Source organism: Heterodontus francisci, chromosome 48 (assembly GCF_036365525.1).
Source record: "Heterodontus francisci isolate sHetFra1 chromosome 48, sHetFra1.hap1, whole genome shotgun sequence".
NCBI classification, from domain to species: domain Eukaryota; kingdom Metazoa; phylum Chordata; class Chondrichthyes; order Heterodontiformes; family Heterodontidae; genus Heterodontus; species Heterodontus francisci.
The window spans coordinates 15,493,015-15,520,779 of record NC_090418.1 but is presented as its reverse complement, the minus strand read 5'-3'; the positions used below and the strand labels follow the sequence as shown (position 1 = coordinate 15,520,779).

General features: G+C 44.7%; 1 protein-coding gene across 4 annotated transcripts in view; it reads left to right on the top strand.

Moving 5' to 3' along the window:
* Positions 1 to 2,166: 2,166 nt before the first annotated feature.
* The window catches only part of LOC137357584 (G-protein coupled receptor 35-like), a 201,040-nt gene continuing 175,441 nt past the window's right edge, over positions 2,167 to 27,765 (top strand). Inside the window, exon 1 of one of the 4 annotated variants that reach the window (XM_068024025.1) lies at positions 2,167 to 2,400. The gene's annotated coding sequence lies outside the window, so the exon portion shown is untranslated. Of the gene's footprint in view, positions 2,401 to 4,965; positions 4,988 to 13,122; positions 13,224 to 27,765 lie in introns of those variants that run through there. The other 3 variants (XM_068024026.1, XR_010971191.1, XM_068024024.1) reach the window with 3 other exon arrangements.

Sequence of the window (27,765 nt, the reverse complement as noted above, 5' to 3'; positions counted from 1 at the left end):
CTGCGCTTTTGGATGACATCACTGCAGGATGGCATGTAGATGGGAAATAGGAGGGGTCCAAAGATAGAATTGGAGATTATTGGTTGTTAGGCAGGGAAGAGTATCGAGGCACATGAACTCATTAAGTGGCTCAAGGGGCTGAGGGCCTCTTCCTATTCCCGTGTAACGGACCAAGGGGCTGAATGGCTCCCTCCTATTCCAATACATTATTTGAGGGGCTGAATGGCCTGCTCCTGTTCATAGGAACATGGGAGCAGGAGTAGTTCCTTCAGCCCATCGGGCCTGCTCTGCCGTCCAGTATGATCATGGCTGATCATCCACTTCAATGCCTTTTCCCCACGCTATCCCCCTATCCCTTGATGTCATTGGTATTTAGAAATCTGCCAATCACAGAATCATAGAAAGTTTAAGGCAGAGGAAGAGGTCAGTTGGCCCATCGTGTCTGTGCCAGTCGAGAAACGATCCACCTCTTCCAATTCCACCTCCCAGCATTTGGTCCGTAACCCTGTAGATAACGGCACTTGAGGTGCATATCCAGACTCCTTTTGAATGAGTTGAGGGTTTCTGCCTCAACTACCCTTTCAGGCAGTCAATCTCTGTTTTAAACAATGACTGAGCTTCCACAGCCCTCTGGGGCAGAGAATTCCAAACATTCATAACCCTCTGTGTAAAGAAATGTCTCCTCATCTCTGTCCTAAGTGGCTTCCCCCTTATTTTGAAATGGTGTCCCCTGGTTCTAGACTCTCCAACCAAGGGAAACATCTTACCTGCATCTACCCTGTCTATCCCTTTAAGTATTTTGTAGGTTTCAAAGAGATCACCTCTAATTCTTCAAAACTCTAGAGAATACAGACCCATTTTCCCCATTCTCTTTTCATAGGACAGTCCTGCCGGCCAGGAACAAGTTGTACTCCCTCTATGGCAATAATATCCTTCCTAAGGTGAGGGGACCAAAACAGCACACAGTACTCCAGGTGCAGTCTGACCAAGGTTCTATACAATTGAAGCAAGACTTTGCTATTCCTGCACTCAAATCCTCTTGTGATAAAGGCTAACATACCATTAGCCTTCCTAATTGTTTGCTGCACCTGCATGTTAGCTTTCAGTACTGATGAGGACACCCAGGTCCCTTTGTACATCTACACTTTCTAATCTCTTACCATTTAAGAAATACTCTGCACATCTGTTCTTCCTATAAAAGTGGATAACCTGACTATGTAATAGATTTGAGGGGCTGAATGGCCTCCTCCTCTTCCAAGGACACAGACTCGTGGGCTTGAATACTTGCTCCCATTCGTAAGTAAATGCTTTGTGAATCTGAACTATCTTCTCCTGCTCCTATGTAACAGGTTTAAGGGGTTGAATGGCCTCCTTCTCTTCCTATGTAACTAGTTTGTGGGGTTGCATGGTCTTTTCCTGTTGCTGTATTACAGGATAGAGGGACTGAATAGCCTCTTCCTATTCCTATATAACAGGCTGAGGGGCTGAAGGAACTACTCCTTTTCCATTGTAACTGTCTCAATGGTCTCCTCCTGTTTGTGTGTGTCAGGGTGAAAGGGCTGAATGGCCTCCTCATGTTCCTATACAACAGATTTTAAGGGGCTGAATAACCTCCAATGTTTCAATTTAACTGGCTTGTGGTAGTGAATGTATCAGAATCGAAGGGTTGAATGGCCTTCTTTCTGCTCCACTGTAACAGTATTGTGGGGCTGAATGGCCTCCACCTATCCCTGTACTATATCTTCACTGGGTTGAGTGGTCTCCTCCAGCTCCTATGAAACAGGTTCGAGGGATTGAATACCGGCTCCTGTTCCTAAGCAACTGGTTTGTGGGTCCGAACAGTCTTCCTTGTTGCTCTGTAACAGATTCGAGGGGCTGAATGGCATCTTTCTGTTCCTGTCCAACAGGTTCGTGAGCTGAGTGGCCTCCTCCTATATGTGAGTAACAGGTTTGAGGGGCTGAATGGCCTTCCCCTGTTATTATGTAACAGGTTAATTTGGGCTGAATCACTTCCTCCTATGTCACAGACTTGAGGGGCTGAATGGCCTCCTCCTGTCGCCATGTAACAATATTGACGAACTGAATGGCTTCTCTCTTTTGCAGTGTGACAGGTTTGTGATGTTGAATGATCTCTTCCTGTTCCTGTGTACCATGCTCGAGTGGTTGAATGATCTCCTCCTGCCTTTGACACAGACATGGAGTAGCAGCAGAGTGGGCCCAAGACTAGGAAGAGCGGGAGTTGAGCAAGACCGGAGTCAGATATAAAAGGCAGTGGGAGAGGAGGCCCAAATCCTGGTGGAGTGGAAACTCAGCGAGACCGGAGTGAACACAAAGAGCTCTGTTAGCAGCAGATGGATCTTGTTCAAAAAAAAATCAAAGTGTGATGTGACAGGAAAGCAGGCAAGTATTTCTCTCTCTTTCGCTCTAAACTAGTGCATTGGTATAAATTAGGAGGCAGGAAATTTTTAAAAACCTCAATCGCGGTAAGTATAGCAATAAGTGGATTAAAAGAAAGAGTATTCACACAGAGTAGGTCCAGAGGCATTAATTAAAATTAATAGTTTAGACAAGGTACTAATTTGATTCCAGAAGATTTTTTTTTAGATCATGGGTGTGCAGCTGAGACCTGTTGCTTGCAATTCCTGCCCCCTCTAGGAACTCCAGGACACCTCACGTGTCTTGGGGGACCCTGTATACAGGATGTGTGTCCAGCTGCTGAGCTCCAGCTCAGGATTGCTGAGCTTGAGGGGCAGCTGGAGTCATTGCAGTGCTTCAGGGAGGTTGGGAGTTTTCTGAATCGTACATTCCAGGAGGTGGGTCGCACCACAGGCAGAGAGTTCAGGACAGTAGATGGGTGGCCATCCGGAAGAGTAGGAAGAAGCAGGAAGTGCAGGAACTTACGGGGTGTGTGCCACTCTCCAACCAGTACTCAGTATTGTAGACTGCTGGGAGTGGTGACACCTTAAGGAGTGCAGTCGAGAATAGGCAAGGGACTGCACAGGAGGGAACAGCAAAGAGTAGAAATGCAGTCATTGTAGGAGATTCCATAGTCAGGGGGTTGGACAGGCATTTCTGTAAACCTCATTGTGAGTCCCGCATTGTGTGTTTCCTCCCTGGTGCCAGGGTAAATGATATCACAGAGATGGAGCAGAATATTCTCCAGGGGGAAGGGTGTGAGCCTGACGTTGTGGTACATGTTACTATCAACACATAGGCAAATATTGAGGTCCTATGGTCAAGTTTTCAAGAGCTAGGGAGGAAGTTGAAGGTTGTTATCTCTGGATTAGTCCCAGTACCATGCGCTAGCGAGGGTAGAAATAGAAAGATACAGAGAATCAATGTGGAGCTTGAGGCATGGTTCAGAAGGGAGGACTTCAGAGTTTTGGGGCATTGGGACCAGTTCTGGGGCAGGAGATGTAATATTACATGTCCCTTTGCTGTGTGATCTGTTGTAAGACTCACAGGACTGCGAGTAATATCGCAATAAAATGTGCGGTTTCTTATAACTGAACATATATATATATATATATATATATATATATATAAGCAATTTGTGCACAAGCTTGATCTAAACACAGCTTACTCTACTGGGCTCCACCCAACGCTGCCTGGTCATGTGTGACACGACATCACTTCCTCTGGTATCTTCACTTGCAGTTAAGGTAGTCCCTTCTTAAGGTTACCCCACAACATCCCCTTTTTCTCCCAAAGATTAAAAAAAACATATGTACAATATACAGTGATGTTGTGGTTTGGGCTAATTATGCATTATGCACAGTGGTGCAGTGGTTAGCACCGCAGCCTCACAGCTCCAGCGACCCAGGTTCAATTCTGGGGACCGCCTGTGTGGAGTTTGCAAGTTCTCCCTGTGTCTGCGTGGGTTTCCTCCGGGTGCTCTGGTTTCCTCCCACATGCCAAAAGACTTGCTGGTTGATAGGTTAATTGGCCTTTATAAATTGCCCCCAGTATAGGTAGGTGGTAGGGAAATATAGGGACAGGTGAAGATGTGGTAGTAATGTGGAATTAGTGTAGGATTAGTATAAAGTGGGTGGTTGATGGTCGGCACAGACTCGGTGGGCCGAAGGGCCTGTTTCAGTGCTGTATCTCTGAAAAAAAAAATGTTATTTACAGATATGCAAATTTAACACTCTCTAAAACGTAGAGGAGGTTTACTTATTCATCCCGATCTGATTATTGTGAATCACTTCTGTTGTTTAGAAAGTTTATAAGCTAGTGTTTCATCTTTATGTTGTTTCTGGCTCCCAGATGCTGGAAAGAATCGCACTTTAAGCTTGGAAAAGGCTGGAGTCAGTCTTGTTTATTATAGCACCTTGTTTTGTGCTGTTGGCCCTCATTCTTGTGTTACATATATCATGACTCCCCAATGCAGCTGTGAATGAGGCCCCCCCCCCCCACCCCACCGGAACACTTAAACATGACAACTTGTTCCTAGCTAATTAGTTCCTAACACTTTACAGATAATATAATAATATAGACATATATAACATCCCTCTTTCTTTAAAACATAATGCCCCAATAATAAATAAAGAATATTATCATCCGACTTGAGGAAATAATCTGAACCCCTTTTTTAAAGTCTTTTATAGCATATATTTTTTTAAAAGAATATTATTCACGGTATCGCTTGGTTGGTTAAGATGTTGTGCCTCCATCTTGTAGATTTGGCATTTATTGCGCTCAGTGGTGAGTTGACACACTGTACAGGTGATGTTGTGTCACTTGCTGGTGATGTTGTTAATGTTGTCCCGCTGGATAGTGATGTTTCCGGTGTAGTTGATAATCTTTTCTGTTGTTCCAGCTCAGGTCTAGGTGGAATATGGATTCTGTTCCTTCTCATTTGGTTACCGGTTTCAGTCTCAATGATATATGACCTTTGGAGTCTCAGCTTCACCAACAACTTTTGCTGGGCTCCGGGTTTCCATGATTGGATCCTGTACGTGTACAGTTTGTCCTTTCAACAGCTGGGGTAGGCATTTAGCATATTTGTTGAAGTGTTGTTTTCCCCTTACCTGTGCTTCAGTGAGTTGTTGTCTCACTTCCTCCTGGTCACTTGAAGGATGTATTTAGCTTGGCAGAGTTGTCTTGTATTTTCTTCCATTTAACAGCTCTGCAGGTGATTTCATGTCAGCCTTGAGAGGTGTGGATCGGAGTGACAATAAGGCCAGGTTTGGGTCTTCCTTCATCTCTTGGCATTTCACAAGTGTTTTTTTGACCGTCTGGACGTGTCTTTCTATAAATCCGTGTCCCTGTGGGTAATGTGGTGATGAGGTGATGGTGTTGAACCCATACTGGTCAGCGAATTTCTTAAATTCTCTGGATGTAAATTGAGTGCAATTGTCACATATTAACCTTTCAGGAATCCCTTGCACAGTGAACAGAACTCGTTCTGCTGAGATTACTGTTGTGGCTCTCATGTCTTTCATCTTCCGGATAAAAGGACATTTTGAGTAGTAGTCTGCGGCTATGAGATACCATTCTTGATTATGTGTTGAATAAATTGACTCCTACAATATGCCATGGTCTGGGTGGTATTTCAGTAGCTATCATTTCCACTTCCTGTTGTGTGTTTCTGTACTTCTGATATACCTTGCATGTAGACACCATGTTTTCGATATCTTTGTATTTGCCTATCCAGTGCACAGCTGATCTGGCTCTGAGCTTACATTTCTCCACTCCCATGTGGCCTTGAAAGAATTTCTTCCTGCATTGTTTTGGGTTTGATTATTCTGGATCCGGCCAGCAAAACACCATCTTCTAGTGAGATGTCATCTCTAATTGATCAGTACTGCCGTATTGCTGGCTGTGTGTGCTGTATCTTATTAGGCCATCCCTGGCTCACTTGCTGAGATAGCAACTGTAACACTTCATTTTTGTAGTCTCATCTCTAATTTGACTCAGTTTTGGTGGTGTTACATTCACTAGATGATGAATCTGTATACTTAGATCTCATGTTTCTCCTGTGGTGACAACTGAGATAGGGTGTCTGCCAGCACTATTTCTCTTTCTGGCTTATATTTCAGAATGAAATCATAACTCTGAAACCTCAAAAGTAACCTCTGCATTCTTGCTGGTGCTTTACATAGATTTTTCTTGTATATCTGCTCCAGTTGACGATGATCACTCTCCACTGTGAACTTCCTCTTTCAGAGATAGGTTTGGAACTTCTCACATCCGTACACGACTGCCAAAAACGCTCTCTCTATGTTGGCATATCTTGTCTCAGCTGATGTCAGAGTTTTGGACGCAAATGCTATTGGCTTTCCCTCTTGTATCAGGGCTGTTCCCAGTCCTTTTGTGGAAGCATCTACTTGCAGAGTGACAGGTTTCTTTCTGTTGTAGTATGACAGACTTGTCTTCTTACATACTACCTTCTTGCATTGTTCTGCACGTCTTTGCCCAGTGATTGGTCTTTCCGCAAGCTCTGCAGATTGATCCAAATGCGTGACATTTCCTTCTATCAATTCCTGTGGTCGTTCACAGCTCCTGCACGTCTTTCTCTCTGTTTGGTGTACATTCTTCAGTTGTTGTTTCACTGCATCGACCCTGTCTCTTGGCTTAACTGAAGGCTAGCCATTTGGGAGGTCAGAGTCTTCATCTGTCTGCTCGTGACTTCATGTGCTCGGGCAGCGTCTACAGCCTGCGATATTTTGAGCTTGTCCTGTCCGATTAGAGCTTTCCGTACTTCAGGATGTGCAGAACCCCAAATGAGCTGATCTATCAGCCATTCATCAGTGTCCTTAAATTTGCATTTTCTGGCTGCATTTTTTAATCTTGCTACAAAATTGGCAATAGGCTCACCTAGTTCCTGTCTGAGGCCTCGAAATTCATATCGGTTTATCCGATGATTTGATTTTGGCTGGAGGTGGGTGCTGAATCTTTCAAAAACTGTTTCTTGGTTTCTGCTGTCCTCTTCGCTTAGGTCCCAGCTGTTAAATACATTTTATCCTTTATCTCCAGCCCATAGAAGGATATAGCTGATCCTCTCCTCTTCACTAGTGTCTTTTAGGAAACTATTGAATGCCAAATTGCACTTTTGTTTAAACTTCTCAAATGCCACTATGATATCATCAGCTTCCCAATTCATCATGGGCTGTAGCAGTGCATTCATTCCTGTCCCGGCTGAGATTTCGATCTTTTCTTTCAGAGTTTTCGCATGAGTCGCTCAGTTTTTCTGTCTCTCTTTCTGGCACTAATTTGGGTCACTTTTCTCAATCTGATGCTTTTAAAAATGTTGTAGGTTTACTCACACTTGCTGCTACTATGTTTCATCTATATGTGGTTTGTGGTTCCCAGATGTTGGAAAGAATCACACTTTAAGCTTGGAAAAGGCTGGAGTCAGTCTTGTTTATTACAGCACTATGCTTTGTGCTGTAGAGCCTGATTTTTGTGTTACATATAACATGACTCCCCATTGTAGCCGTGAATGAGGCCTCTCCCACTGGAACACTTAAACGTAACAACTATTTCCTAGCTAATTAGTTCCTAACACTTTACAGATAGTATAACAATATATACATATATAACAACTGGCAACATCACTACTCCCTCTGGCTGCTGTATACTTGCTGCAGCAAACTGAAGTCTGAGGAGAAATTCCCGGTCATATAGCCTCTTCATGCCAAGACTACCAGCCTTTGTGTTGTCCTTTACTTGGACCAACCCCATACACTCGACCTGGATATTTTCTACCATCTTCGGTGCGTTATTGACTCCATGTGTTGTGACTATTCATAAACTTCAGCTGGAAGTCCTGCGAGAGCTGGTCCAGTTGTGTCGACAATGTAAAGTATTTATTGTAGCCATTCAGATCTCCCATAGCTGTACTGTAAGGTTAGCATTCCAATGCACTTGATTGGAGAACCATTGCACGCAGTCAGGCTAGCATTGATGGGTTGCACTATAGATTCCCATTTCTTTAGATACATGCCCTTCAGTATATGGATGAGCAGAATATTTGCACTTGCTCCGGTGTCAGTTTTTACTCTGAGCTTATGCCTGCCACTTCTCTGTGGACCTATAATCCCGATCATGGTGAATGCCTCAGACTGCGTGATAGCATTGACATGTTGATGCAAATTGACTATGTGAAATGCTTGCACATGCTCGCACGAGTGCACTCTTCATCAGCATCTTCCTGGCAATCTGTCTCTCTACCAACCTGATGTACTTACTTGGGGCTTTTGCCCTCAACAGGACTGGCATCAATGTCCGAGTGTGGTTAAATTAAATTGGCAGGGGTGTGGGCACCAATATATAGAAGTAGTAAAGAACAATAAGAAGCATAAAAGAGTGAGAGTGTTGGATAGTACTAGAGAAGGAAGTAGTCCCATCTTAGATAGGAGCAGACTGAAAAGGACTACAAGGACTACAAGGAATGATTTAGAATGTATGCATGTAAGCACACAAAGGATGAATAAGGTTGGTGAGCTACTAGTACAAAGAGCTATGTGAGAATATGATGTAGTGGCTTAAAAACGATGAGGACTGGGAGACAGAATGTTCAGCAAAGATAGGAAAGGGAAAAAGGGAGGTGGAGTGGCAGTACTGATTAGGGAAGACATTGCAGTGTTGGGAAGAGAGGATGTCCTTGAGGGGGCATGGACAGAATCCATTTGGTTAGAGTTGAGAAGCAAAACGGGTATCATCATGCTACTAGGGGTATTCTATGGGCCTCTGAACACTGAGAGAAAGATAGAGGAGCAAATCTGCAGGGAAATCACAGAGATGTGCAAGAACTATAGAGTGATGATATTGGGGAGCTTTAAATACCCAAATATCAAATGGGATAATGTTAGAGCAAAGGGAAAGGAGGGGGGAGGAATTTCTGAAATAAGACTGGTAAATATAGAATATGAGAAGAGAATGACATTTAATGTAAAAGGGAACCCCAAAATCTTCTAATGACATGTAGATAGTAAGTGGGTAGTAAGAGGTGGGGTGAAGCCTATTAGGGACAAAGAAGGTGCTTAGAGGCACAGAGAAAGACTAGAATACTTAACAAGTACTTTGTATCGGTGTTTACTAAGGAAGAGGGCGATAACAAAATATCGGGAAAATAGGAAGTGGTGGAAGTAATGGATGAAAACTGAAAGGAAGGATGTACTGGAAAGGTTGTACTTAGCATGGATAAGCCACCTAGTCTAGATGGCTTGCATCCCAGGTTGCTCAGGAAGGTGGGATAGCAGAAGGGCTCACCATAATCTTTCACTCTTCCCTAGATATGACAGAGATACCATTGGATTGGAGAGTGGCAAATGTGACACCCTTATTCAAGAAAGCATGTAAGGACATTCTACAGACCAGATAGTTTAACATCAGCGGCGGGTAAGGCTTTAGATACAATGATCAGGGGGAAAAAATCAACAGGCACTTGGAGAGGATTGAGTTATTTAAGGAGAGTCAGCACAGATTTGTAAAAGACAGATCATGTGTAACTAAGCTAATTGAACTTTTTTGATGAAGTAACTGAGAAGGTTGATGAAGGGAATGCGGTGGATGTTGTCTATATGGATTTTAAGAAACCATTTGATAAAGTACCACATAAAAGGCTAGTTAACAAAATTGACAGTCATGGAATAGGAGGGTCAGTGTCCAATTGGCTAAAAAAAATTAGCTTAAGGACAGAAACAGGGTGTGGTGATAAATAGTTGTTTTTCAGACTGGAGGATGGTAGACAGTGGTGTTCCCCAAGGTTTGGTGCTGGGGACACTTTTGTTTGATATATATAAATGACTTGGATATAGGAATACAGAGTAAAAGTTCAAGATTTGCTGATGATACCAAACTTGGAGGTGTGGCAAACAGTGAGGATAATAGCAATTGAGTGCAACAAGGCACAGATAGGCTATCAGAATTGACAGATAAGCAGCAGATGTAATTTAATACAAAGAAGTATGAGGTGATGTATTTTGGCAGAAGGGATATATAGACTTAATGTCACAGTTCTAAAGTGTGCACAAGGACAGAGGGACCTGGGGATTTGTGTGCTTAGATCTTTGAAGGTGGTAGGATGTATTGAAAGAGTAGTTACCATATGCGAACTTGGGCTTCATAAATCGAGGGAATGAACACAAAAGCATGGAAGTTATGCTGAACCTTTATAAAACTCTGGTTAGACCACAACTGGAGCATAGCATCCAGTTCTGGTCAGCACACTTTAGAAAGGATGTGAGGGTCCTTGAGAGGGTGCAGAGGAGATTTACCGGAATGGTTCCAGGGATGAGGGATTTTAGCTACACGGAGAAGCTGGGGCTGTTTTCCTTGGAGTAAAGGAGCTGACGGGAGATTTGATAGAGGTGTACAAGATTCTGACTGGTTTGGATAGGGTAAACAAAGTAAAGCTGTTCCCAGGAGCTGATGGTACAAGGACTAGGGGACACAGATTGAAGGTTTTGGGCAAGAGATGCAGGGGACATGTACGAAAGAACTTTTTTACACAGCGAGTGGCAATGACCTGGAACTCACTGCCTACGAGGGCAGTGGAAGCAGAGATGATCAATGATTTCAAGAGGAAATTGGATGGGCACTTGAGGGAAATAAACTTGCAGGGCTAAGGGGAATAGAGCTGGGGAATGGGACTGATAGGATTGCTCTGGAGTGAGCCAGCATTGACCTGATGGGCCAAAAGGCCTTCCTGCTCCTCTGTAACAGGCTCAATGGGCTGAACAGCCTCCTGTCACTATGTAACAAGATTGAAGGGCTGAATGACTGTTCGTTGCAGTGTGACAGACTCATAGTGTTCAATGGCCTTCTCCTGTTCATATGTAACCGGTTCAAGTTGCAGAAAGGCCTCTGCGACTGGAGACATGACTCCAGGATGGTATGTTGCCTCCATGGTGCCATGCTCAGTGGCTGCAGTATAATCTGAAGGGGGTGGGGGGAGACTGAGCGGGAAGGGGTCATGGTCCATGTCGGCATCAATGACATCGGCAGAAAGAGGGATGAGGTCCGACAGACAGAGTTTAAGGAGAAGGGAGAGAGACTGAAAAGCAAGTCCTCAAAGGTTGTAATCTCCAGATTATTCCTGATACCATATGCCAGGATGTACAGAAATGAAGATCAAGCTGATGAATATGTGGCTAGAGAGATGGCGCAGGAGGGAGGGCTTTAGATTCCTTAGATTCCTGAGGCATTAGGACTGCTTCGTGGGAGGTGGGAGCCGCACAAGGCAGATGGGTTGCACTTCAATAAGGCCAGGACCAATACCCTCGCAGGGGGTTTTGCAAGTACTGTTGGGGATGGTTTAAACTAGCTTGGCAGGGGGATGGGAACCTGAGAGTACATTCAAAAGGGGAGAAGAAAAGTTGGAAATGGAAGGCAGAAAATGAGTAAGCATGTTTGGAAGGCAGAAGAAACAAAGGCTAGAAAATAGGCAACAAGGGAGTTTGGCAGTGCTAAATGGGACAGACTTCAATGCAAGAAGCCTAGGGAATAGGTCTGGTGAGTTGAGAACACAGACTGACATGTGGGCGTATGATATTACAGCTATTATTGAGACATGGCTAAAAGAGGGGCAGTAATGGCAGCTCAACATTCCTGGTTGCAGGGTTTTCAGACGACATTGAGAAGGGGATACAAAAGGAGGGGGGTTCGCAATATTGATTAAAGAAACAATTATATCTGTGAGGAGGGTGATATGTTAGAAAGATCACAAATAAGGCCATATGGGTTGAACTGAAGAGCAAAAAAATGGGCAAACACACTACTGGGATTCAAGCTGTTCCTGTGCAACTACAAGACTGACATCTACCTGGCATCTACCTGGCAACTACAAGACTGGCATCTCCCTGGCAATGTGGAAAATTGTCCAGATATGTCTTGTCTACAAAAATCAAGAGAATTCCAATTCAGTCAACTTTCAGGTGGTGGTGTTCCCCTGCATCTGCTGCCCTTGTCCTTCTAGGTGGTAGAGGTCGTGGGTTTTGAAGGGTCGAAGGAGCCTTGGTGAGTTGCTGCAGTGCATCTTGTAGATGGTACACACTGCTGCCACTGTGCGTCCGTGGTAAAGGGAGTGAATGTTTGTCGATGGGGTGCTAATCAAGCGGGCTGCTTTGGCCTGGATGATGTTGAGCTTCTTGAGTGTTGTTGGAACTACACCCATCCAGGCAAGTGGAGACTATTCCATCACATTCCTGATTTGTGCCTTGTAGGTGGTGGACAGGCTTTGGGTAGACAGGAGGTGAGTTCCTCACTGCAGGATTCCCAGCCTCTGACCTGCTCTTGTAGCCACAGTATTTATGTGGCTGTTGCAGTTCAGTTTCTAAGCCCGCTAGCCTTCCACCCACCTCCCCACTTCTCCCCTTGCCTTCCCTCCCCCTTGCCTCCCCTCCCCCTCCCCTCTCCTGCTCTCTCCTCCCCTCTCTTCCCCTTCTTCCTTCCACGCTTCTCCTCTTCTTCTCCCCCTCCCTTCCCTCTCCTCTCATCCCCTCCCCTCTCGTCCACTCCACTCCTTTTTCCTCTTCTGCCCGCCCCTCTTCTGCCCTCTCCTCTCTCCTGCTCTTCTCTCTCCTCCCCTCCCCTCCCCTCCTATTTCCTCTCCTCCCCTCCACTCCCCTCCGCTCCCCTCCCATTTCCTCTCCCCTCCTCACCTCCCTTCTCATCTCTCCTCACCTCCACTCCATCTCACTTGAGTCAAGGCTGCCAAGACCTAGGTTTTCCAGCGATGTCTGGCAGCTCCACCCTTGGTGGGAGAGGTGGGCATCAGGATTGGCCGTTTCCTTGCCCTCTGCCTTGAGGCTGCCCCGTGTGCCACCCTGCTTGGTGCCCGGCTCTGGCCACAGCACATTTACAACCCCTCTCCATGTGAACAAGTGTCCTCTCTCACCCTCACTCTTTGCCCCAGTGTGGTCAGCCCTGGCTCCCCAGGCACCTGCTTGTTTCCCAAACCTTCCTTCCTGCCCATATCTGATGATGTTTTATATTCAGATTTTACCAGCAACTAAAAGTCTTATCAAGCTGGCTCTCTGGACTTTCCGTTTCTCCCCTGCTTTATCTATTGGGTCTGTCTGTACCTCCGTTCCCTCCTGTACCTGTTTGCAGCACATCCTATTCTGCTCGTAACTCAGCAATGTCACTGTCACTGGCTGCTGGCATCAACGACAGTTTGAAGGTGCTTCCTGCTTCCAGTTTGCCAGTCACAGTCCTCAGCAAACTACCACGGAGAGAAACCTCAGGTTTCAGATCAATGCAGAGTCTGCAGTGAGGTAAGTGTACAATTTCACAGCAAAAATATTAAGCCACAGTGAGAGAGTGAGAGAGCAAAAGAGAGGCAGAGGGTGCGACAGAAGCAGAGAGAGAGAGAGAGCAAGAGAGAGAGAGAGGGGCAGAGACATACAGAAAGAGGCACAGAGAGATCGAGAAACTGACAAAGAGATAGAGGCAGTGACAGACAGAAAGAGACATAGAGAGGCAGAGACACTGAGAGGCAGAGAGAGAGAAAGGTAGAGAAAAACAGGCAGAGAGAAAGAGAGAGAGAGAGAGAGAGAGAGAGAGAGAGAGAGAGAGAGAGAGAGAGAAGCAGACAGCCAGAGACAGAGAGAGGCAGAGACTAACTGACAGAGAAAGAGGGAGAGACAGAGACAGAGAGGGGGTTGTTTATCTTTGGATGTGGTGTCTTCTTGTCCTATTCAGCTATCCAATTGTCCCCAGATTGCTCATCTCTGTTCAGTTCTGTTCTGGTGTCCAGTGAGTTCAGACTGAGTGGACTAGAAATTCCATCGTGTTTTGCTGTGGCTTTTGAGTGGAGAATCAGTGCTAAGAAGTGTGAAATGAGTGATGGCCTCAATTATATATGGGCCAATAGAAAGAGAAGCCTTCAGAAAACTGGTCACCACAGCAGCAGCATATGTGGACAGTTAGAGAGGGTCATGGAACCGTTACAGGATGTGAGACTCACTGGAGGTTGACCTGTCTGTGAAGCAGTGAGAGGGAGCTGCGATGCTCTGTCCCAGCATCCGTTCATCACTGACACTTTCTAGGAGCCAGTAGACACCAGGCCATGCAACTCCCATGGAGTTAATCTCAGTATCTTCCGGCTGTATCTCTACACTGCCCTTGTCCTATGTGAGAACGGAGTGAGGGAGGATGGTGATGCTCTCGGACCCTCCATCCATGCTCGGGGACCCTCTACCCATTCTTGTGCGCCCTCTATCCGTACACCAGGACCCTCTATCCATGCTTGGGGATCCTCGACCCATTCTCATGAGCCCTCTATCTGTGCACCGGGACCCTCTATGCGTTCTCCGTCCGTCCTTCGAGGCTTTGAAAGGCTGAGGTTATGGAGGTTATGGAGGTTATAGAGCTGGGGCCACACAGGCAGCAGCCTGACCTGCCATGGAAACTGTCTCTAGAGGCCTCCCGTGCAGTGGGCACTGTGCTGACCACTCGTACCTTGGTGGATCAGGTTGATCTCGATGCCCTGCAGAGGAGCCCACAAACTGGAGCTGGGCTCTGCCATTGTGGTTGAGCTTCCTGGTAGCTGCCTTGTACCCTGAGGAGGCTTGTGGTGCACACGGATCAGGCCAGGATATTCCCTGTTCCTCCAGCCTACTCCTGGGCTGTCTCATCCCTCAACCCCAGGCTCCCTGCACACTGGTGTCTGGCGACTCGCCCAGTGCAGACCCCTCCAGCCCAGCCACTAACAAATGACTGGTGCCAGGCTCAAAGTTGGTGCTTACTAAGGCTTGGTCAAGGAGGCGGACTGCCAGCTTGGTGTTGCCTTCTATCTGCTCCTCATCTTCCGGGGACTCGGCCCTGAAAGGAGAGAGAGAGAGAGAGAGATGAGGATTAGCGTTAGTGTGAAGAATAAGGAAATGGGAATATGGTGCCCAAGTGAATCTCCATCGCACCTCGCCCCACCCCAGGATTTGTTCATGATGTCTGTTTATCACCTGGCTTTACTGCATGAAACCTTCTATTTTTGGCAGTCAACAGTTTCCCATTCTGGAAGATTTTAACAAAATGCCCCAGTCTCCCTAGTCCCCAGTCCTACAGTCCCTTGTCATCCCTCCTCCTATTCCTGGTCCCCAGTTACTCATGGTCTGGTAGAAACCGCGGCCAGTTCCAATCTCTGGTCCACAGCAGTGGGAAGTCCATTTCATGTGCTGAGCTGGCGGCTCTGAGGAAATGAGCTGGCCAAGTGCAGTAATTCTTTACAGCTTGGACAGGGCCTGCCGTCATGTGGGTGCATGTGTTTTAGTGCCATAACCCTCACCTGGTGCTGCCTTATTTCCCCAGCAACCGGTGCCTCCGCACCATCCCTAGGGCGGAGCTGGCTGGACCCAGGGATATACTGTGTAGTCTGAGCCAGGGGATTAGACTGTGCTCAGCTGCTACTGTCAGATATGCACAGATCCCACCTTTCTCCACCACATCCTGCCAGGTGTTTGCCCCTCCGCCCCTTCCTTTGTAAACCAGACCTCAGCTCTGCATTGAATTGAGCAGAAACCCGGCCCAGTCCACAGACCTGTGAATCTCCCTATCTCCCTCTATTCTTCCCACACACAACTGCCCTCAAACCCAAACTTCACACCAACTGACCACTCGGGCTACACGTCTCTCCAAAGCCTACAATGAGCTGACTCCTCTCTCTCCTGCTCTGACTGTTTCTCACCGTGTATCTCAGCATTTCTCTCCACGTCTCTTCACCCTTTCCCTCTTCCTTCTCTCTGTCTCCCTCCCTCTCTCACCTTTCTCTCCCTGTCAGCCTCCCTCTCTCCTTGGGGGGAATTTTATGCTCTCCGCCGAGGCAGATTTGGAGGTGGGGAGAGCATACAATCGGGTGGATGGTGGTGGGGGCGGGGTGACCCTGACACTTTCTGGCCTCTGCCAAAATTAAGCCTGGGGAGGGAAGGCCTGTGAACAGCCTTCCTGCCCCGTCACCAATTGAAGCCCATAAGTGGGCAATTAATGCCCAATTAAGGGCCTCATCCCACTGCCACTGCAGTTAGCCAAGTGGCGGGCGGCCTTGTTGCTGCACAGGAAGCACAGCATGAGAAACCGTGCGGGCTGCTTTCCAGCTCCGAGGGGAGGGGGAGGTCCCTCATTCAAAGGTGCTTAGTGACTGAATGAGGTGTACTACAACTGGAAGTCGGGGGTGGGGGGGGGGCGCCCGGTGTGAGCCACATCTCCTTCCCCGCGGGTCAACGCAACCCGCACCCCCCCCCGGCAAGAACCATCCCACCCTGGTCTACCTGTGGCCTGGGTCCAGCGCTGCTCCTGGGCCTTGGGTGGGTGCTCCGTTGGCAGCAGCCACTGCTTCCGCGGTGGCACTGCTCAGTTAAAGAGCTGATAGCCTCTGATTGGCCAGCAGCTCTCAGAGGGCAGGACTTCCATCACCAGGGTCCTTGATTCCATGGAAGTCCCACTGCTGTCCACTTTAGTGCCTAATTGGCACGAGGTTTGGCAGGTCTCCCACAGAAGAGGCAAACATAGAAACATAGAAAATAGGAGCAGGAGTAGGCCATTCGGCCCTTCGAGCCTGTTCTGCCATTCATTATGAACATGGCTGTTCATCCAACTCAGTAACCTGTTCCCGATTTTGCCCCACACCCTTTATTCCCTTTCGACCCAAGAGCGAGATCTAACTCCTTCTGGAAAACATACAATGTTTTGGCCTCAACTGCTTTCTGTGGTAGCAAATTCCACAGGCTCAACACTGTCTGGGTGAAGAAATTTCTCCTCATCTCAGTCCTGAAAGATTTACCCCGTATCCTTAAACTATGACCACTGGTTCTGGACTCCCCCACCATCGGGAACATCCTTCCTGCATCTACCCTGTCAAGTCCTGTTAGAATTTTATAGGTTTCTATGAGATCCCCCCTCACTCTTCTGAACTCCAGCAAATATAATCCTAACAGACTCAATCCCCTCATGCATCAGTCTCGCCATCCCAGGAATCAGTCTGGTAAACCTTCGCTGCACTCCCTCTATAGCAAGAACATCCTTCCTCAGATAAGGAGACCAAAACTGCACACAATATTCCAGGTGCAGTCTCACCAAGGCCCGATATAATCGCAGCAAGACATTCCTGCTCCTGTACTTGAATCATCTTGCTATGAAGGCCAACATAACATTTGCCTTTATTTACCGCTTGTTGCACTTGCATATTTACCTTCAGTGACTGGTGCACAAGAACACCCAAGTTTCACTGCATTTTCCCCTCTCTCAGTTTATAGCCGTTCAGATAAGAATCTGCCTTCCTGTTTTTGCTACCAAAGTGGATAACCTCACATTTATCCACATTATACTGCATCTGCCATGCATTAGCCCACTCACTCAACTTGTCCAAATCACCCTGAAGCTTCTCTACATCCTCCTCACAACTCACCCTCCCACCCAGTTTTGTTTCATCTGCAAATTTGGAGATGTTACATTTAGTTCCCTTATCTAAATCACTAATATATATATATAGTGAATACTGATCCCTGTGGTACCCCACTAGTCACTGCCTGCCATTCGGAAAAAGACCCGTTTATTCCTACTCTTTGTTTCCTGTCTGCCAACCAATTTTCTATCCATCGCAATACACTACCACCAATCACATGCACTTTAATTTTACACGCTAATCTCTTAAGTGGGACTTTGTCGAAAGCCTTCTGAAAGTCCAAATAAACCATATCCACTTGCTCCCCCTCATCAACTCTACTAGTTACATCCTCGAAGAATTCTAGTAGATTTGTCAAGCATGATTTCCCTTTCGTAAATCCATGCTGGCTCTGTCCGATTCTACCACTATTCTCCAAGTGCTCTGGTATAAAATCTTTGATAATCTACTCTAGAATTTTCCCCACTACTGACGTCAGGCTGACTGGTCTATAATTCCCTGCTTTCTCTCTACCTCCCTTTTTAAATAGTGGGGTTACATTAGCTACCCTCCAATCTGTAGGAACTGTTCCAGAGTCTATAGAATCTTGGAAGATGACCACCAATGCGTCCACTATTCCTAGGGCCACTTCCTTATGCATTCTGGGATGTACACCATCAGGCCCTGGGGGTTGCACAGTGGCGCAGTGGTTAGCACCGCAGCCTCACAGCTCCAGGGACTCGGGTTCAATTCTGGGTACTGCCTGTGCAGAGTTTGCAAGTTCTCTCTGTGATGGTGTGGGTTTTCGCCCGTTGCTCCGGTTTCCTCCCACAGTCAAAGACTTGCAGGTGATAGATAAATTGCCCCTAGTGTAGGTAGGTGGTCGGGAATATGGGATTACTGTAGGATTAGTATAAATGGGTGGTTGTTGGTCGGCACAGACTAGGTGGGCCAAAGGGCCTGTTTCAGTGCTGTATCTCTAAATAAAAATAAAATTTTCCCAACACCATTTCTCTACTAATACTGATTTCCTTCAGTTCCTCTCGCTCACTAATCTGTATGTTTCCCAACATCTCTGGTGTGAGGATCCTGGCATCGCTTTTTCAGACGTCAAGACCTCCATTGCCAGGATTAAATTCCGGCCCTTTTGTCTCCCTTGTTTCTCGAGCTTCTCTCTCTTTCTCTCTCCCTCTGTCTCTGTATGTTTGTCTCAGTCTCTCTGCGTCTCTGTCTATCTCTCGGTCTTTCTGTCTCTGACTATCTGTATCTCTCTACCACTCTGTGTCTCCATCATTGTCTGTATGTCTCTCTCTGTCCCTAACTCTCTCTGTCTTTCTCAGTCTGTCTTGCTCTCTCTATCGCTCTGTCTCAGTCTCCCTCTGTCTCTGTCACTCTCTTGCTCTCTCTGTGATGCGCCTACGATAGACCTGCGGTGGGTCTACAATAGACATGCACTGGGCCTATGATGGGACTGCAATGGGCCTGTGATACGTCTATGCTAGATCTGCAATGCAGCTGTAATGGGCCTACAATAGGCCGTTGAAGGGCCTACCATGTACCTGTGTTGGGCCTACGATAAGCTTGCTGTGAGTTGCACACCAGTGCTTTCAGCAATGAATAACTCTGCAGCCAGGCTTTATAACCACAGGGCAGGGACAGTTCCAAGCACAAACACTGCCACAGATGCGGGAAACCACAACAGTTATGAATTTGATACATTGCTGCCTTATTTAGGCAATAAAATATGTTTATGAATAAACCAGAAGTGCCTTATGTTCTACAGGATTTTGAGCTGTCATTACTTCTAACCTCCAGGTTGCTAAAACACATTGAAGTAATGCAGACAGAAATTCGTATTGATTTTATTGATACAGGGAGAGCCATTACTCCAGTAAAGCTTTCTATTAGCTCCAAATAGATTTTGAAGTAATTCCTTGCTTCATCATCAATCTTCACCCCAATCTAGAACAGCAATCACACCATCTTCAGGCAAATATGGCAAAGGTTTTGCTTCCCTGACTTCCTGTCTGGTCCTGAAACGAATGAGAATGTGTTTGACAGGATTCCGAGCGGTCGAAGGGAAAATTTCACAGGGCCCACTCACAGATTATCGTCATGTTTATCATTCAGCTTTGTATCCCATTATGAGTATTCCAGGCAATACAAAAATTAATTTGAAACAGAATCCTTCATATTGATAGATGTCATCATACTGAAATTGTTTTAATTAAATCAGACATCAGGACGGTAAAAAGATCTGTCAGATATACTGAGGGAGTGCTGCACTGCCAGAGGGTCAGTACTGAGCGAGTGCTGCACTGTCAGAGGGTCAGTACTGAGGGAGCGCTGCAGTGTCAGAGGGACAGTACTGAGGGAGTGCTGCACTGTCAGAGGGTCAATACAGAGGGAGCGCTGCACTGTCAGAGGGTCAGTACTGAGGGAGTGCTGCACTGTCAGAGGGTCAGTACTGAGGGAGCGCTGCAGTGTCAGAGGGTCAGTACTGAGGGAGTGCTGCAGTGTCAGAGGGTCAGTACTGAGGGAGTGCAGCACTGTCAGAGGGTCAGTACTGAGGGAGCGCTGCACTGTCAGAGGGTCAGTACTGAGGGAGCGCTGCAGTGTAAGAGGGACAGTACTGAGGGAGTGCTGCACTGTCAGAGGGTCAATACAGAGGAAGTGCTGCACTGTTAGAGGGTCAGTACTGAGGGAGTGTGTTTTGAATGTGTGGAATGTCACTCTGTCAGTGTGTTTATAATGTGTGGAATGTCACTCTGTCAGTGTGTTTATAATGTGTGGAATGTCACTCTGTCAGTGTGTTTAGAATGTGTGGAATGTCACTCTGTCAGGGTGTTCAGAATGTGCGGAATGTCACTCTGTCAGGGTGTTCAGAATGTGCGGAATGTCACTCTGTCAGTGTGTTTAGAATGTGTGGAATGTCACTCTGTCAGTGTGTTTAGAATGTGTGGAATGTCACTCTGTCAGTGTGTTCAGAATGTGTGGAATGTCACTCTGTCAGGGTGTTCAGAATGTGCGGAATGTCACTCTGTCAGGGTGTTCAGAATGTGCGGAATGTCACTCTGTCAGTGTGTTTAGAATGTGTGGAATGTCACTCTGTCAGTGTGTTTATAATGTGTGGAATGTCACTCTGTCAGTGTGTTTAGAATGTGTGGAATGTCACTCTGTCAGTGTGTTCAGAATGTGCGGAATGTCACTCTGTCAGTGTGTTTATAATGTGTGGAATGTCACTCTGTCAGTGTGTTTAGAATGTGTGGAATGTCACTCTGTCAGTGTGTTTATAATGTGTGGAATGTCACTCTGTCAGTGTGTTTATAATGTGTGGAATGTCACTCTGTCAGTGTGTTTAGAATGTGTGGAATGTCACTCTGTCAGTGTGTTTATAATGTGTGGAATGTCACTCTGTCAGTGTGTTTAGAATGTGTGGAATGTCACTCTGTCAGTGTGTTTAGAATGTGTGGAATGTCACTCTGTCAGTGTTTACAATGTGTGGAATGTCACTCTGTCAGTGTGTTTAGAATATGTGGAATGTCACTCTGTCAGTGTTTACAATGTGTGGAATGTCACTCTGTCAGTGTGTTTAGAATGTGTGGAATGTCACTCTGTCAGTGTGTTTATAATGTGTGGAATGTCACTCTGTCAGTGTGTTTATAATGTGTGGAATGTCAATCTGTCAGTGTGTTTAGAATGTGTGGAATGTCACTCTGTCAGTGTGTTTAGAATATGTGGAATGTCACTCTGTCAGTATGTTTAGAATATGAGGAATGTCACTCTGTCAGTGTGTTTATAATGTGTGGAATGTCACTCTGTCAGTGTGTTTAGAATATGTGGAATGTCACTCTGTCAGTGTGTTTAGAATATGTGCAATGTCACTCTGTCGGTGTGTTTAGAATGTGTGGAATGTCACTCTGTCAGTGTGTTTAGAATGTGTGGAATGTCACTCTGTCAGTGTGTTTAGAATATGTGGAATGTCACTCTGTCAGTGTTTACAATGTGTGGAATGTCACTCTGTCAGTGTGTTTAGAATATGTGGAATGTCACTGTCAGTGTGTTTATAATGTGTGGAATGTCACTCTGTCAGTGTGTTTAGAATGTGTGGAATGTCACTCTGTCAGTATGTTTAGAATATGAGGAATGTCACTCTGTCAGTGTGTTTATAATGTGTGGAATGTCACTCTGTCAGTGTTTACAATGTGTGGAATGTCACTCTGTCAGTGTGTTTAGAATATGTGGAATGTCACTCTGTCAGTATGTTTAGAATATGAGGAATGTCACTCTGTCAGTGTGTTTATAATGTGTGGAATGTCACTCTGTCAGTGTGTTTAGAATATGTGGAATGTCACTCTGTCGGTGTGTTTAGAATGTGTGGAATGTCACTCTGTCAGTGTGTTTAGAATGTGTGGAATGTCACTCTGTCAGTGTGTTTAGAATATGTGGAATGTCACTGTCAGTGTGTTTATAATGTGTGGAATGTCACTCTGTCAGTGTGTTTAGAATGTGTGGAATGTCACTCTGTCAGTGTTTACAATGTGTGGAATGTCACTCTGTCAGTATGTTTAGAATATGAGGAATGTCACTCTGTCAGTGTGTTTATAATGTGTGGAATGTCACTCTGTCAGTGTGTTTAGAATATGTGGAATGTCACTCTGTCGGTGTGTTTAGAATGTGTGGAATGTCACTCTGTCAGTGTGTTTAGAATGTGTGGAATGTCACTCTGTCAGTGTGTTTAGAATATGTGGAATGTCACTCTGTCAGTGTTTACAATGTGTGGAATGTCACTCTGTCAGTGTGTTTAGAATATGTGGAATGTCACTGTCAGTGTGTTTATAATGTGTGGAATGTCACTCTGTCAGTGTGTTTAGAATGTGTGGAATGTCACTCTGTCAGTGTTTACAATGTGTGGAATGTCACTCTGTCAGTGTGTTTAGAATATGTGGAATGTCACTCTGTCAGTATGTTTAGAATATGAGGAATGTCACTCTGTCAGTGTGTTTATAATGTGTGGAATGTCACTCTGTCAGTGTTTACAATGTGTGGAATGTCACTCTGTCAGTGTGTTTAGAATATGTGGAATGTCACTCTGTCAGTATGTTTAGAATATGAGGAATGTCACTCTGTCAGTGTGTTTATAATGTGTGGAATGTCACTCTGTCAGTGTGTTTAGAATATGTGGAATGTCACTCTGTCAGTGTGTTTAGAATATGTGGAATGTCACTCTGTCAGTGTTTACAATGTGTGGAATGTCACTCTGTCAGTGTGTTTAGAATATGTGGAATGTCACTCTGTCAGTGTGTTTATAATGTGTGGAATGTCACTCTGTCAGTGTGTTTATAATGTGTGGAATGTCACTCTGTCAGTGTGTTTAGAATGTGTGGAATGTCACTCTGTCAGTGTGTTTAGAATGTGTGGAATGTCACTCTGTCAGTGTGTTTAGAATGTGTGGAATGTCACTCTGTCAGTGTGTTTATAATGTGTGGAATGTCACTCTGTCAGTGTGTTTATAATGTGTGGAATGTCACTCTGTCAGTGTGTTTAGAATGTGTGGAATGTCACTCTGTCAGTGTGTTTATAATGTGTGGAATGTCACTCTGTCAGTGTGTTTAGAATGTGTGGAATGTCACTCTGTCAGTGTGTTTATAATGTGTGGAATGTCACTCTGTCAGTGTGTTTATAATGTGTGGAATGTCACTCTGTCAGTGTGTTTAGAATGTGTGGAATGTCACTCTGTCAGTGTGTTTATAATGTGTGGAATGTCACTCTGTCAGTGTGTTTATAATGTGTGGAATGTCACTCTGTCAGTGTGTTTATAATGTGTGGAATGTCACTCTGTCAGTGTGTTTATAATGTGTGGAATGTCACTCTGTCAGTGTGTTTATAATGTGTGGAATGTCACTCTGTCAGTGTGTTTATAATGTGTGGAATGTCACTCTGTCAGTGTGTTTATAATGTGTGGAATGTCACTCTGTCAGTGTGTTTATAATGTGTGGAATGTCACTCTGTCAGTGTGTTTATAATGTGTGGAATGTCACTCTATCAGTGTGTTTAGAATGTGTGGAATGTCACTCTGTCAGTGTGTTTATAATGTGTGGAATGTCACTCTATCAGTGTGTTTAGAATGTGTGGAATGTCACTCTGTCAGTGTGTTTATAATGTGTGGAATGTCACTCTGTCAGTGTGTTTATAATGTGTGGAATGTCACTCTGTCAGTGTGTTTCTAATGTGTGGAATGTCACTCTGTCAGTGTGTTTAGAATGTGTGGAATGTCACTCTGTCAGTGTGTTTATAATGTGTGGAATGTCACTCTGTCAGTGTGTTTATAATGTGTGGAATGTCACTCTGTCAGTGTGTTTAGAATGTGTGGAATGTCACTCTGTCAGTGTGTTTATAATGTGTGGAATGTCACTCTGTCAGTGTGTTTAGAATATGTGGAATGTCACTCTGTCAGTGTGTTTAGAATGTGTGGAATGTCACTCTGTCAGTGTGTTTAGAATGTGTGGAATGACACTCTGTCAGTGTGTTTATAATGTGTGGAATGTCACTCTGTCAGTGTGTTTATAATGTGTGGAATGTCACTCTGTCAGTGTGTTTAGAATGTGTGGAATGTCACTCTGTCAGTGTGTTTAGAATGTGTGGAATGTCACTCTGTCAGTGTGTTTATAATGTGTGGAATGTCACTCTGTCAGTGTGTTTAGAATATGTGTAATGTCACTCTGTCAGTGTGTTTAGAATGTGTGGAATGTCACTCTGTCAGTGTGTTTAGAATGTTTGGAATGACACTCTGTCAGTGTGTTTATAATGTGTGGAATGTCACTCTGTCAGTGTGTTTAGAATATGTGGAATGTCACTCTGTCAGTGTGTTTAGAATATGTGGAATGTCACTCTGTCAGTGTGTTTAGAATATGTGGAATGTCACTCTGTCAGTGTGTTTAGAATGTGTGGAATGTCACTCTGTCAGTGTGTTTAGAATGTGTGGAATGTCACTCTGTCAGTGTGCTTAGAATGTGTGGAATGTCACTCTGTCAGTGTGTTTAGAATGTGTGGAATGTCACTCTGTCAGTGTGTTTAGAATATGTGGAATGTCACTCTGTCAGTGTGTTTAGAATATGTGGAATGTCACTCTGTCAGTGTGTTTAGAATATGTGGAATGTCACTCTGTCAGTGTGTTTCGAATATGTGGAATGTCACTCTGTCAGTGTGTTTAGAATATGTGGAATGTCACTCTGTCAGTGTGTTTAGAATGTGTGGAATGTCACTCTGTCAGTGTGTTTAGAATGTGTGGAATGTCACTCTGTCAGTGTGTTTAGAATGTGTGGAATGTCACTCTGTCAGTGTGTTTAGAATGTGTGGAATGTCACTCTGTCAGTGTGTTTAGAATATGTGGAATGTCACTCTGTCAGTGTGTTTAGAATGTGTGGAATGTCACTCTGTCAGTGTGTTTAGAATGTGTAGAATGACACTCTTTCAGTGTGTTTAGAATGTGTGGAATGTCACTCTGTCAGTGTGTTTAGAATATGTGGAATGTCACTCTGTCAGTGTGTTTATAATGTGTGGAATGTCACTCTGTCAGTGTGTTTAGAATATGTGGAATGTCACTCTGTCAGTGTGTTTATAATGTGTGGAATGTCACTCTGTCAGTGTGTTTAGAATATGTGGAATGTCACTCTGTCAGTGTGTTTATAATGTGTGGAATGTCACTCTGTCAGTGTGTTTATAATGTGTGGAATGTCACTCTGTCAGTGTGTTTAGAATATGTGGAATGTCACTCTGTCAGTGTGTTTATAATGTGTGGAATGTCACTCTGTCAGTGTGTTTATAATGTGTGGAATGTCACTCTGTCAGTGTGTTTATAATGTGTGGAATGTCACTCTGTCAGTGTGTTTATAATGTGTGGAATGTCACTCTGTCAGTGTGTTTAGAATATGTGGAATGTCACTCTGTCAGTGTGTTTATAATGTGTGGAATGTCACTCTGTCAGTGTGTTTAGAATATGTGGAATGTCACTCTGTCAGTGTGTTTAGAATATGTGGAATGTCACTCTGTCAGTGTGTTTATAATGTGTGGAATGTCACTCTGTCAGTGTGTTTATAATGTGTGGAATGTCACTCTGTCAGTGTGTTTAGAATGTGTGGAATGTCACTCTGTCAGTGTGTTTATAATGTGTGGAATGTCACTCTGTCAGTGTGTTTAGAATATGTGGAATGTCACTCTGTCAGTGTTTACAATGTGTGGAATGTCACTCTGTCAGTGTGTTTAGAATGTGTGGAATGTCACTCTGTCAGTGTGTTTATAATGTGTGGAATGTCACTCTGTCAGTGTGTTTATAATGTGTGGAATGTCACTCTGTCAGTGTGTTTATAATGTGTGGAATGTGACTCTGTCAGTGTGTTTAGAATGTGTGGAATGTCACTCTGTCAGTGTGTTTAGAATGTGTGGAATGTCACTCTGTCAGTGTGTTTATAATGTGTGGAATGTCACTCTGTCAGTGTGTTTACAATGTGTGGAATGTCACTCTGTCAGTGTGTTTACAATGTGTGGAATGTCACTCTGTCAGTGTGTTTAGAATGTGTGGAATGTCACTCTGTCAGTGTGTTTACAATGTGTGGAATGTCACTCTGTCAGTGTGTTTAGAATGTGTGGAATGTCACTCTGTCAGTGTGTTTATAATGTGTGGAATGTCACTCTGTCAGTGTGTTTAGAATATGTGGAATGTCACTCTGTCAGTGTTTACAATGTGTGGAATGTCACTCTGTCAGTGTGTTTAGAATGTGTGGAATGTCACTCTGTCAGTGTGTTTATAATGTGTGGAATGTCACTCTGTCAGTGTGTTTATAATGTGTGGAATGTCACTCTGTCAGTGTGTTTATAATGTGTGGAATGTCACTCTGTCAGTGTGTTTAGAATGTGTGGAATGTCACTCTGTCAGTGTGTTTATAATGTGTGGAATGTCACTCTGTCAGTGTGTTTACAATGTGTGGAATGTCACTCTGTCAGTGTGTTTACAATGTGTGGAATGTCACTCTGTCAGTGTGTTTATAATGTGTGGAATGTCACTCTGTCAGTGTGTTTAGAATGTGTGGAATGTCACTCTGTCAGTGTGTTTAGAATGTGTGGAATGTCACTCTGTCAGTGTGTTTATAATGTGTGGAATGTCACTCTGTCAGTGTGTTTACAATGTGTGGAATGTCACTCTGTCAGTGTGTTTAGAATGTGTGGAATGTCACTCTGTCAGTGTGTTTATAATGTGTGGAATGTCACTCTGTCAGTGTGTTTAGAATGTGTGGAATGTCACTCTGTCAGTGTGTTTAGAATGTGTGGAATGTCACTCTGTCAGTGTGTTTATAATGTGTGGAATGTCACTCTGTCAGTGTGTTTAGAATGTGTGGAATGTCACTCTGTCAGTGTGTTTATAATGTGTGGAATGTCACTCTGTCAGTGTGTTTACAATGTGTGGAATGTCACTCTGTCAGTGTGTTTATAATGTGTGGAATGTCACTCTGTCAGTGTGTTTAGAATGTGTGGAATGTCACTCTGTCAGTGTGTTTAGAATATGTGGAATGTCACTCTGTCAGTGTGTTTATAATGTGTGGAATGTCACTCTGTCAGTGTGTTTACAATGTGTGGAATGTCACTCTGTCAGTGTGTTTAGAATGTGTGGAATGTCACTCTGTCAGTGTGTTTATAATGTGTGGAATGTCACTCTGTCAGTGTGTTTAGAATGTGTGGAATGTCACTCTGTCAGTGTGTTTATAATGTGTGGAATGTCACTCTGTCACTGTGTTTAGAATGTGTGGAATGTCACTCTGTCAGTGTGTTTATAATGTGTGGAATGTCACTCTGTCAGTGTGTTTAGAATATGTGGAATGTCACTCTGTCAGTGTGTTTAGAATGTGTGGAATGTCACTCTGTCAGTGTGTTTAGAATGTGTGGAATGACACTCTGTCAGTGTGTTTATAATGTGTGGAATGTCACTCTGTCAGTGTGTTTATAATGTGTGGAATGTCACTCTGTCAGTGTGTTTAGAATGTGTGGAATGTCACTCTGTCAGTGTGTTTAGAATGTGTGGAATGTCACTCTGTCAGTGTGTTTATAATGTGTGGAATGTCACTCTGTCAGTGTGTTTAGAATATGTGTAATGTCACTCTGTCAGTGTGTTTAGAATGTGTGGAATGTCACTCTGTCAGTGTGTTTAGAATGTGTGGAATGACACTCTGTCAGTGTGTTTATAATGTGTGGAATGTCACTCTGTCAGTGTGTTTAGAATATGTGGAATGTCACTCTGTCAGTGTGTTTAGAATATGTGGAATGTCACTCTGTCAGTGTGTTTAGAATATGTGGAATGTCACTCTGTCAGTGTGTTTAGAATGTGTGGAATGTCACTCTGTCAGTGTGTTTAGAATGTGTGGAATGTCACTCTGTCAGTGTGCTTAGAA